The sequence below is a fragment of the Crocodylus porosus genome, unplaced genomic scaffold (assembly GCF_001723895.1).
Source record: "Crocodylus porosus isolate Cpor-Errol unplaced genomic scaffold, CroPor_comp1, whole genome shotgun sequence".
NCBI lineage: Eukaryota > Metazoa > Chordata > Crocodylia > Crocodylidae > Crocodylus > Crocodylus porosus.
In genome coordinates, this window is record NW_017728907.1 from 12,580,736 (window position 1) to 12,593,922 (window position 13,187).

A 13,187-nucleotide genomic window follows, 5' to 3' on the forward strand; every position below is an offset into this window, starting at 1 on the left:
ATAAAGCCAGCTGGGCAGTTTCCCTCGGGGGCAGCAGAGTGTTTGATCTTTTGTCTCACTCTCTGACCCTATTTGCAAATATATACCTTTTGTGTTGCTAATAGAGTGTGTCTGTGGCTGAAGGTTTTTTTCGCCTCCCGAGAAACGAACCGCGATTTTTACATCACTGAGATGCGTGCAGCAGCTGGAGCTGCCCCCCCCCGTGCCCCCTAGACGAGGCGCACTGTGCTCCTTGCTGCATGCATGCACAGGCATTTATCAGCTCAATTATCGGCCACATTGGGCCAATTTCTGATATAATCAACTTGCTTTAGATCAGTGCCGATCTGATATTGGACTGATATATCGGTGCACCTCTATTAAGCAGTTATGATATAGAACTCCACAAACTACATAATATCACATAATTCATCATGTGTTATATTATATTTTGATTAACTGTAAAGTGTGCCATTAGCCTTTGTCTACACTCAGGAAATGCAAGGTTTTTTGCTGGCTTTACCACAGACTCCTTGGGTAACTAAACAAGTCACTCAGTTTCTCTGTGCATCAGTTTCCTACCCATAAAATGGAGCTAATTATACTTCCTTTAGGCTCCTTGCCTGATATAACTTCAAGCTTCATGACTTTAAGCTTCTTCAGCACAGACTCTCTCTCTCCCTCTATGTTTGTACAAACTTGTTACAATTAGCCTATTAGCATCTAATTTCTCCTTTGCCCTTTAAATAGTCTCTTCCTTGTCTACTAGAAACTTTTGCCAAGAAAAAGTGGGTAATGAGTTTGTGGTTTTCAAAGCCACTTGTATTTCATCAGTGGTCATGAGTCAGAGGCAATTTGCTCCAGCCCAGAGAGGGTGGAAGGAAAGGAAGACTCTGAAAATTATTTGTGCAGCTGATACATCATCGTAAACTAAGCAGATTAATTCAATCAAATGATTCTTATAAATTGAAGGGAGAAGAGTTATTTGAAGTGGTGCAAAAGGACATAACTCTAGTGGTGACTAAGGGAGTGGATGATATATAATTGGTTAGGCATTTTTCACCTATTTCCATGATTCTGAGTGGAACCACCTACTATACTCTACTCAACCTGACCTCACTGTGAGTCTTCACTTTTCCCACTTCACTGGAGGCAGATTTGGGGCCGAAGAGTGCTTTCTTGTATCACATCTTTGATCACAGTCCCGGAAGTTATGGATTCCATCCATTAAAGTAAATATTCCTGGTAGTAAACAAATGAAAACTGAAAACTAGAGGGCAGTAAAGGGGCCTCTCTGCAGACCTTCCTGAGACAGGGGTACAGAAGCAGAGAAGGCTGAAGCAGCCAACCAGTTTGCCTGCTAACTTCCCCACTAGAGGGCTCAGGGCCAAGGAGGGATATTTAGGGCACATCTATGGTGCACAATACAGTAAAGTGTAGCGGTATACATGCTCACCCTCAGCAAACTAACTCAGGTAGCAGGGACACTCTGGCCATGGTAGCACAAACTCCACAGGGACTCAGTTTACCCTCTAGGGTACTGTGCTGTTTCCCATTGATCTCTTCAAGCCAGGAGGACAAGAACTGGAGGTATCTAAGGAAGGCTGAAGGGAGCAGAATGTAACGCTCCTGCATTAAAGCCTGGGTCCGCTCTTTAGGCAGACTCCTACCTTGCAACACTTGTTAAGTGCACTGATTCACTTACTAGTAAACAAGGCACCCAGGTCCCTTCCCTCTGATTACAGTGACTCGCAGATTATATAAGGTCACCACTCAGGATAGGAAAAAAAATGCTATGATGAAACTGCTGGTATCTATGAACTTGGCACATGCAGTAATGAAATGGGAAACAACATCCTCTCAGGCTACTGAGAAGCCAAGAGTGCCATATCAGGCAGAAACTAGGACAAACCCCAAAGCAAACACAGCAGGGTTGGGAGAGAGAGAGGCTGTCAGATTTGGAAAAGAATGTCAGGCGGAAAAAGATGTGATCTGAGTTCAGTAGCATGGTGAAGAAATCCTATTATTTCAGGGATTGTATGTTTGCTTGAGTTCATGGTAAAGGTGTGGTCCTGATTAACCAAGTGTGTGTAACCCCTAACCCATAGGTGCTTTGTGGCATGAGAGATTGGTTAATTATTCATTAGTGAATTTGTTTATAGAGCACAAACAAGTGCTAGGTTTCTGACTGCTCACATCGCTTCTTGATATAGAAATAAGAAGCACTCCTGGAGTAAGGCAGGCCTGAACAAACTGTCAGAATTTGGCCCCAAGTAAGAGTTGGTCCTAAATGGATTGCCTTTACCTTCCTCTGCTTCCCTCTTCCAGGGAGTTGAAAGCCATAGTGGTTTGTTCACTTTTCTGCCTACCACCACTGCTTGACTCCCTTGAAGCTGACAATATGCCCTGCCCAGCCTGCGGTTACCCACTGTTTTCTACAGCAAAAATTAGGTCCAGACACTTTTTGGATCTGCTCAATCTTCTCCTGTATGTGCTTGATCTTCAATGCCATCTTCCTCCTATCTTCCTCCCCTAAAGCAGATGGAGGAATACGTTGCCTTTAACTAAGCTATTTTTCCCTTCTATGAGACTGAATGAGTGCAAACCATTCTTGCATGAAGCTTCAATATTCTGTTCACTGTGCTGTTATTCCCTGCCACTTAAATGCAGATACCTTGTTTCTGCGCCTCTCCTTCCCCCTACCGTCTTGTAAGCGTAGTTAAAATGTAGAGCCTGAAGATCACTTAACATGCCCCAAGTTCAAGGGAATCCAACAGCACCTCTCCACTTCTGGTTCATCGAGCTTTCCATCTGAGCCAGCACTGGGGCAAATGGTGGGGTAGAGGATGATGAAGGTAGATCTGGGTATTCTTAATGAACATATTGTTGGTTTTAAGTCAGTAAAAACAGTGCCACTTTACTGCAACACAGACGTGTTTATATTAAACTCTGAAGGGAAGCATGGGGACGAATTTGAGCAATACGTTCTTAATGTATCTAAAGAATGTATTACTCATTCTTCCCCTCTCTCCCCTTCAGAGTTTAATATATACACATCTCTAACGTCAGTAAAAGTCACTGCCATTTTACCGCAACGCAGATGCATTCAGTTAGCATGACACTGCCACTTTGCAACACTGATGTGTTTATAGTATTAACTTTGAAGGGGAGGGAGAGGAAGAATTTTGAATAATATGTTCTTTAGATACATTCCTCCAATAATTAGCTAAGCTTCCCATCAAGCCACTTCCCTTTTTGCCTTAACGGTCAGATTTTCTGGTTGTGTAAGTGCCGTTCAGTTTGTATTAGCTAAGAACCTAAGGCAGCATTTCCCAACCTTTTTCATTCCATGGCACACTTACACAGCCTTTTCCATGTCACAGCACACTGGCTAGATGCAGAGCAGGGGATATGGGGGGTGGCGTGCGATGGGATGCAGAGCTGGGGGGGAGATGGCTCATGACTGGATGCAGGGGGGGGGGCGGGGGCTCTGAACAGCCATGGCAGCGCAGGGTGGCAATGGCGGTGCACGGTGATGGTGGCATCACTGGCTGGAGCCATGCCCTGCCAGGAGCCATGCCCCCTCAAGATCTTGCAGCACACCTGATAATGTCTGATGGCACACCTGTGTGCCACTGCACACCGGTTGGGAAATGCTGACCTAAGGTACTACAAAAGTAATATAAGTGTGTGTGTGTGGGGGGGGGGGGGTGAATCGGCAGCGTTGACCGCTATGGGTTGCTGATCCTCCTCCCCCACTCGGGGACCACCTCCTGCCCCAGAAGGTCCTGCAGCCTCCGTGGGTGGCTCGCCTCCGCATCCAGGAGCTCTCTCTGGCGGCAGCTCCTCCGTCCCATCCTTCCGGTCCCGCTGCCTCCTTGTCCGGCTCTGGCACCTCCTTTATGCGGCTGCCATCTGTTCCGGGCCTTCTCTCTTCCGGGGACCTGAAAGAGGTGAATTTCCGCCCGGCGTGTTGAGTCTGCGCCTGGTGGGCTTGCCCGACGACGCCGGGACCGGGCAACTCCGAGCCCACGGGCTCCTTACCTCCCTCACACACCCCGCCCCTCAAGACGCCACTAGGCGCTCTTTTTCACTTCTTGAGCACCTCTACCACTTCTGCCTCGTTTCCCTGGCCTTCCTCTCCGCATTGTGACAGCAAGTCTGCAACCGTGTTATCTTTCCCTGGCTTGTACGTCACCCGGAACTTAAATGGCTGGAGGGCCAGGGCTCATCGCATAATACGAACATTATCTGTCTTAGCTGTGTTCAGCCACCGTAAGGGAGCATGGTCCATGATAAGCTGAAACTCCCGCCCAAGGAGGTAAAACCTAAAATAGTCCACTCCCCAGCAGATGGCTAAACACTCCCTTTCAATCGTAGAGTACCTTTTCTCTGCATCGTTCAGCCTTCGGCTGGCATAGGCTATCGGCCTCTCCACTCCTTCCACTTGTTGGGATAGCACTGCACCTAGGGCATAGGCCAAAGCGTCCGTCTGCAACGTAAAAGGCAGATCGAAGTTAGGCGTGTATAATACCACGTCTTGGCACAGAGCTCTTTTAAGGTCCTCGAATGCCTTTCTCCGTCTTTCGTCCCATTCAATGGGGCCCGTCTTTCGCCCTTTAGTGGTTTCCACTAGTGGGTTGGCTATCTCAGCAAATCGCGGGATGAACCTGCGGTAGTAGCTTGCCAGCCCGAGGAAGGCACGCATCTGTTTCTTGGATGTGGGTGCCGCGTATTCCCGCAGGGCTTTCACTTTGTCCAACAAGGGCTTTACGCGGCCCTGTCCTACTTGAAACCCCAGGTACTTAGTCTCTCTTTGTCCTATGGCGCATTTCTTGGGATTGGCCATCAAGCCCGCCTGTCTCACGTGCCTTCACGTGTTGCTCCCAAGTCCTCATGTATATCACGATGTCGTTGATGTAAGCTGCTGCGTAACCCTGATGGGGAGCCAGAACCCGATCCATTAATCTTTGGAACGTAGCGGCAGCCCCGTTCAGGCCAAAAGGCATTCTTCGAAATTTGAATAAACCCCAGGGTGTGCCGAACGCCGTTTTGGGTTGGTCCTCTTCTCGCACAGGTATCTGCCAGTACCCCTTGGACAGGTCCACGGTTGAAATGAACTGGGCCTGCCCTATGCGTTCTACCAGCTCGCTGACCTGGGGCATTGGGAACGCGTTGAACTGAGACAGCGAGTTTAATTTTCTAAAGTCCACGCACAGCCTTAGGCTGCCGTCTGGTTTCTCCACCACTACTAGGGGGCTACGCCAGGGGCTGTGGGAAGGCGCTATAATCCCTTGCTTAAGCATTTCCTTGATTTCCTTTCTTACAGGCTGATGCCCATGGTAGGGGATCCAGCGCCATTTCTCCCTGGCTATTTGCCCCTTCTGAGTAATAATCCTGTGTTCTACTCCGACCACTTCTCCCAGACGCTCAGAGAAGACATCTTTAAACTCTTCTATCAGGCTCCATATTTGAGAGAGTTGATTGGCCTGCAGCTGTCCGCCGACTGCTATTCGACCCCACAGTCTGTCGCCTCCCTTCTCCCAGGTGGTGGATATTTTGGACCCCTCTGCGTCAGAGGCGTGGGCTACCAGGAGCCCCTCAGGCTCGTGCCACTCCTTCAATAAATTAATGTGATACAGCTGCCGCTCTCTTCTCGCCCCTGGATGCGCCACCTCATAGTCCACCAGGCCTGCCCTCCTGGTCACCACGAATGGCCCTTTCCAGTTGGCTGTCAACTTCCTGGTCGTGTCGGACAATAAGACCAACACTTTCTGGCCTACCCTCAGCTCCCTTGGCCTAGCTTGGTCGTCATACCTTTCTTTCTGTCTCCCTTGGGCCTGCCCTAGGTTGACCTGGGCCATTTCGGTGACAGCCCGGAGTCGCTCCCGGAGTTCTTGCACATGGGTGGGAGCACCCCTACCTGGGTCTGGCTCGGTTTCCCAGCCTTCTCTGACTACATCTAGGAGGCCGCGGGGCCGGTGTCCGAACGTCAGCTCAAAGGGTGAGTACCCTAGCGAAGCCTGTGGCACATCTCTCAGTGTAAATAGTAAGCGGGGAATCATCAGGTTCCACTTCTTGGGCTTGGTCTGAATACACCGCCACAGCATTCCTTTCAGTGTTCCATTAAGACGCTCGACCAAACCATTAGTCGGCGGGTGGTACACCGCCATTCTTAAATGGCGCACCTGCAGTACTTTACATAGCGCTCCCACCACGGAGGACATAAAGTTGGTCCCCCGATTGGTGATGAGCTCCTTCGGTATCCCAAACCTAGCCACCCATTTTATTAGCTCCTCGGCTATCTTAGGTCCTGTGACTGTTCTCAAGGGGATAGCCTCCGGGAACCTCGTGGCGTAGTCAATCAATACCAGCACGTATTGGTGCCCCCCTCCGCTCCGCGGCAGGGGCCCCATAACGTCTAAAGCCACCCGCGCAAAGGGTTCCCTAATTACCGGCATGGATTGTAAGGGGACCTTAGGGGGCTTGTAGCTGCTCACCCTTTGGCACGCTGGGCAGGCTTTACAATATTTCTCGATGTCCTCGTACATGCGAGGCCAGAAGCACCACCGTGCGAGGCGGTCCTCCGTTTTGTGCTTTCCCAGGTGCCCCCCCAGAGGATTGCTGTAGGTGAGTCTCAACAGTGGTCCCCAGTACGGCTATGGGATAACAATTTGGGCCACTTCCTCTCCCTCAGCTCTTCCTGCCTTGATCCTATATAACAAGCCCCTTCTCAACTCCACCCTGGGGAAGGACCTCTCACGATCGGGGGGGCTTACCTGCTGGGTCAGGCGCTCAGCTTCCAGCTCTCGAAATGGCAGCAGCTCTGGGTCTGTTTCTTGTGCCTCTCGGAAACGGTTGTTGTTGGTGAGAGCCTCCATTTCCGCCTCGTCTGTTCCTTCGCTCTCGGCTCCGACAAGCCCGTCTTTCGGGTCCTTGGGCTGTTGCAGGGCAGTAATTACCTCATAAAGTTCCAGCCAGTCCCGGCCCAGAATCATGGGGTATAAAATCCCCTCATCGAGGCCCACCGGCATCATCCGTTGGGTGCCTTCCACCTGCACGTCCATTATTCGCCTCTCCACAAAGGACTTCTGCCCATGTAGACAGAGCATGTGGACTCCAGGGCACCACTGAGCCTGCTGCCACTCCACCAGGGAAGGGCGGACCAGGGACTGGGCGCACCCGGTGTCCACAACTGCCAGGATGGGGTGTCCCCCAACCCACACCTGTACCTCGAGTAAGGGCCAGCTTCCCCCCGACCTCTGGCCCCCAACCCCGCAGTCCATTGCTTCGGTTTCCGCCAGGTCCTGTGGTCCCCTGCGATCCTCCAGGGAGTCTGCGCCTCTCGCGGGCCTATGGCGGAAACCCTGTGTGCAGTTCTTAACAAAATGCCCTGGTCTTCCACATAAGAAGCACGTTAGGGCTGTGGGGCTGCTCTTTTTGCCTCCCTTGCTTGGTCGGCTCACGGGGACCTTTCCTCTGGCCCCGCTACTCTTTCGGCGATTCCCTCGAGCCGTATCAAATTGTTCGGCTAACCTTAAGGCTTCTCTCGAGGAGGAGGGGCAATGCCGTCTCACCCACTGCTGGTTCTCCTCATCTAAATCCGTCACAAACTGTTCCAGTAGGATCTGATCACGGATCTCTTCCTTTGAGGCTGATTCCGGTCTGAGCCACTTGTTTAATGCATCTGCCAAATGTTGCCACAGAGCACGAGGTGCCCTGGCCTCGTCCAACTTCTCCCCTCGGAAGACCGGGCAGGTCTCAAGAACTCCACCTTAACCTTATCGAAGTCTAGAGCGTCCCCTCTGGACATTGCCCGATAAGCTGCTTGGGCTTGCTCCACCAACAGCATACCTAGATGGCCGGCCCATTTCGCCCTCTCCAGCCCTGCGGCCAACGCTGCTCTCTCGAACGTCTCTAGGAATGCCTCCGGGTCGTCCTCCCCGGGCATCTTGGGCATTCTGAAGTCCCACGGCCCTCTCTGGGTCCATACCTGCTGCTGGAGCATATGCTCCTGTATGCTCGCTTGCCTGATGGCGTGTTATTGTTGTTGCTGCATGGCCTGGGCCATTAAATTCATGGCTTGTTGTAGCGACTCCACCAATGCGGTTAGCGGTTTGTGCTCCATTGGGGTTCCTCAGTTGCCGCTGGGGCCACCATCGCTTCCCGGCTAATGCACCAAAAGATGTGTGTGGGGGGGTGAATCGGCAGCGTTGACCGCTTGGGTCGCTGATCCTCCTCCCCCACTCAGGGACCACCTCCTGCCCGCAGCAGTTGTTCCTGGACTCTCATGCGCCGCTGACTCGCCTGCCATGACTTTGATGGTTCTGGTTCAGTTCCGACTGTTCGGCACGTGTCGGTCCAGGTCGGTCCAGGACTCGCTGCGCGTGCGGGGTCCCACGTCACTGAGGGCTCCTCCTCCCCTACACCCTCACCCGGTCCGCCGGGTACGTGACCGCCTGTCTAGGCCGGCCACATCAAGATACCAGTCCAAGCTTCTGCTTAGTAGAAGCAGATTACCTTGACAGTCACTACCAGGGATTCCCCCTTTGTGGGGAGTCTGCCTCCTCCCAGCAGGCGTGCCAACGTTCCCCTGGGTAATGCGGGGTTTAGACCTCCCCCCCTTCGTTCCTTTCCGGGCACTCTTCCACCCTGCTTAGGGATCCTCGGGGCAATGCCGCCCCACGCTGCTGGAGCACCGGTAGTGCTCCCCTCTTACAGTTTATATGGTATCCGGCCCTCTGCCGGCATCATCCGCTCCCGGCGGCCTTAAGCAGTCCGGAGCCATGTCCAGCCGATTCCCTCGACTCACCAACCCCACTGGGGCTTGCCCTTGCCCCAGAAGGTCCTGCAAGCCTCCTGCGGGGCGGCTCGCCTCTGCATCGGGGAGCTCTCTCTGGCGGCAGCTCCTTCGTCCCGTCCTTCCGGTCCCGCCGCCTCCTCGTCCGGCTCTGGCACCTCCTTTATGCAGCTGCTGTCCGTTCCAGGCCTTCTCTCTTCCGGGGACCTGAAAGAGGTGAGTTTCTGCCCGGCGTGTTGAGTCTGCACCCAGTGGGCTTGCCCGACGACGCCGGGATCAGGCAACTCCGAGCCCACGGGCTCCTTACCTCCCTCACAAAGTGTAAAACACTTGCCTACAGTGAATGAGCTGTGAGTCAGTCTCCTGCAGTTCATCTGGGGCTGGTGAAAAGAGGACAGTGGGCATGTCTACAAATTGCCATATGGTGACACTGCTACTGCACCATGCTTTGAGTACTTCCTTTTGGGAATACTAAAGCATGATGTGGTACAGATGCTTAGATAGTACAGACGGTTAGATTTCACTACTACATTGCTGTAGTGGCGCACATTGTTGTAGTGGTGCACTACAGTGACGTAGCTGACAATCACATGTAGACCTACGGGATCACTGCATCAGTGTAGCATGATATATGAAGACATACATGTATAGAGACATAGCATGTTGCTATTACTGAAGTGAATTTTGTCAGGCTTTGGCCTCTCTGACTAGAAAAAAAACAGACAGAGATCTGAAGTGCTAATACTGCTTATTTCAGTTATATGTTTTGAGATAAAAAAAATTCCTTCATTATTACTCTGTGCGCAGAAGTAAGTTCATTTTAGTTTCTTCAAGGTTGTATTTTTTTCTCTTTATCTGTCTTAAGTATAAAAATGCTTAGAAACTGAGGGAGGAGGAGGATTCCTTTTAACAAACAAGTGAGTGATTCCCCTTGCTGTGTGGAATTCTCCCTGTGATCACAGTATAGCCCTCAATAAAGAAAAGCTGGCTCTGTCAGTTCTGATTCAACCACAACGCGAAGTTTGATTTCTTCCACGCTATGTTGCCATAGGGCAATGTGTAGATGCATCCAGTAAGAATGATTATGCCAGTGATGCACCTATTTACACACACACGTGGGTACCTTGTGAGATCCCTGATGTTGGATCACTAGGGTAGAGAGAGAGAGATGGGGGAATACTACCACTGCAAACATGTTTTAAAGGGGCCAAAAGTCATTACAGCTTTTAGCGGGGGAAACAACGTAAAGATATTTTGACCCAGATTTTCTGATGGTACAAATTGTTGGAATGCCATTGACTTAAACCAGCACAGGAGCCCACTCATGACACTGAACATGTACTAACAACACATTAGTAAAATGTAAGTAAGATACCATTTTATCATTGGGTTAAAAATGTGCAGAAGCTTACTGTAGGCCACACTATTCTCTCATAAGCTGGTTAATTTCTGGTCATTGTCTTGTATTTAGGGAGGTTCCTAACATTAGATACAAGCACCCACCTGTAATGGGGCCACTGAGGTTGCACTTGAACTTAGGGCAACATGACAAAGCTTTGGCTGGGATGATCTATTTGGAGATGGTCCTGCTTTGAGCAGGGAGTTGGACTACATGACCTCCTAAGGTCCCTTCTAAGCCTAAGTTTCTATGATTCTATGAACAGCAGATTTAATAATCTGAGAGCATGATATAAATAATGTTTTGAAGCATGTAGGCTACCAGCTGACTTGTGTCTTTTTGTCCCAACCTCTCCCTGTAAAATGTAATGAGCTTTCAGCTCATTAATAAACTTGTTGGTTGTTGCAAAACAGACTTCCCCTGAAAAATGTGAGAGTGCAAATTATGGTGATTTTTCATTGATACTGGGGAAACTTGTGAAGGGCTCTTACACACATCTTGCTTTTTCACCTGTTCCAAGAAAACCCCTTCTGTGACTTGCAGTGACCTAAGTAAATCTTACATGAGTTAGCTTTGCTTAACACAAAACTGCCTAGGAGGCAAAATGGAGATTGTCCTCTGTCTGGATGATCCCAAGTGCAGGGTTGAAGATGGCCAGCCTTTGTGGAGTAATGCCTGTCTAAGAGTTTGGGATATGAATGAGTAACAGCTGACAGCAAAATCCACATTAGGTTTCAGAATCATTTGTTTTTTAAGTAAAGATTTTCTTTTTGAAAAATTTGATTAATCGTTTTTCTGACTAATGCAGTCATAGTGAGAGAATGTATTGGGTGCTAAAAAGTCTTCAGATAAGGTGATAAGAGCCAGAAGATTAGGCAGACAGATAAGCCTACTGTGCTCAGCAATGATAGCCGTCAGACATAGTTCCACAGACTTGTAGTTTTGGAGTCTACAGCATCAGACCATACTTGGGAGCAGCTCGTTTTCTGTCACCATCATAAATCTTTCAGGGGAGTTTTAATTTACAGGCTTCTGGTTTTGGTTTCTGCAGGGCTGTTTGCTCCTAGAATGCTGACAGGATTGGTGGCAGGCAAAAATGTCATTATATTACTGTTTGCTTCCACACCCCAACTCCTGTGCTGAGTTTATTAAATTGCAAGTGTATTTAATACAAGACCTCTTAATATATAAATTCCTCCTGGCCCCTTCAAATTGCAGTAGATAATTAAAAACATTTAACTAAGGAGGGAAAACGATTATAGATACTGTTTCACAAGTCCTTTGTTACTTAAAGCTTGGTTACATTGTTTAACAGGTAATCGCCAATACCTAGAGCCCTAGCCCTGTCCTCAAGCTTATACACAGGTGGAGGACACATCACCTGTGACCTACATCTCCAGTAGCCTCTTTCAGGACACATGGCACATGAGTTAAAAGTCCATGGCAGCCACCAGAATTTCATATATACCAAATAGAAGTCCAGTTTTATAGCTACAGGCTTGGTGGAAATGTCTTTGGCTACTTATAAATACTTACTCTGCAGTGCTGGTGTTACTTACTGAATCCAGTGATGGACTTATTAAGAGGATGTTTCGACACTACCCCCAGGCAACTAAGAATTGAATTTTCCTCTACGCACATTTCAGATCTTGTCAGCTTTAAGATGAGTCAAGATATAAGACAAAAATCCAGCTCCTGGGTGCTGCACCTGGCTAGCTGCTAACCAGGCCCTCCCAGTCAATCAGGCTCTTATAAACTTGCTGCAGGATCATCTGAGCCAGCACCAGGAGTGTCAGTTGTTTCACACTGCGTGGGTTTCAACAAGTGTGAGCCTTTTGGAAAAAGTGACTGTTAAAGCAGCACCTTATTCAACACATTTCTTACCATGTCCCTTTTCCCTTACTTAGTCATAGCTACCGGAGTGATATGTATGTATATAATATATTACATTGTAGCATGAACTGAACTAACGTAGCTGATGAGAGTGTAATAATAGTGAAATATAACCATGTTAGTCTTGTCCTGTAAGCAACCTGAAAACTCCATTTTGTATCCTTCTGCTTGACATAAGTGAATAAACTCTGCATAGCCTTTATGTATGAGTGTGTGTAAAAGGGTGAATGGTGAGAGAATGGCATAGAGACAGGAGAAGAGGATTTAACTGTTTATGTAAGCAACAAGGCACCAAATGTAAGTTACCAGCCAGTAACTAACAAACAGCTGAAGAACCCCTTTGAAGCTCAAGGGCACAAAGGAGATAACAGAAGAAGAAATTCTGTCAGACAGACAACCAGAACACTCCAAGGCTAAGATAAACTGAAGACAAAAGAAGAACAACCACAAAAACAGAAGCTGGGTATGGAAGAAGCCCAAAGCACTGAAACAAGGGACGCCAATACCTATAAAAGAACACTCTGAAAATGCCAAGTTGGGTGAGGCTCTTTCTCTACTGCTGTTTCATCAGAGCACAGATGCATCTGTTCACCTCGCTGTATCTGTTCTCTTCAAATCTGCTGTTTTCAAATCATCATCATCTACTCAATAAGCCCAGGTTAGCCACCTTAGACTGATATTGAGCAACTATTACTGGTAACTATATCTGGTGTATGTGTGAATGAAATGGTTGTTTTGTGTATGTATATGCCTGTGTGTAATGATGTGTATGATAAGTTGTGTGTGCTTTTATGAATAGCGTGCCCAAACCTCTATGTCTAATTCATGTGATCAATAAACACGGCACTTTGCCTTATCCCCCTTTATAAAGTCTTGCTCTTAATTCCTTTCTGTGCTCTGTAAGTCTGTTTTCAAACACCTTCAGAGATCTCTCACTTTTCAGGAAGTCTCTGGATCTAGCAATTCTCTTTCAACTCTGATGGCAATACTTTCTCCAGCAGATCTCTCTCTCTAGCAATTCTCGAATCTATTAGCAAAGGTGACTAAAGAACTACGAGGTCATCAACAGCATTTTCTTCACCTAAGCCATCGTTTTATCATCACAGCAGAATTGTT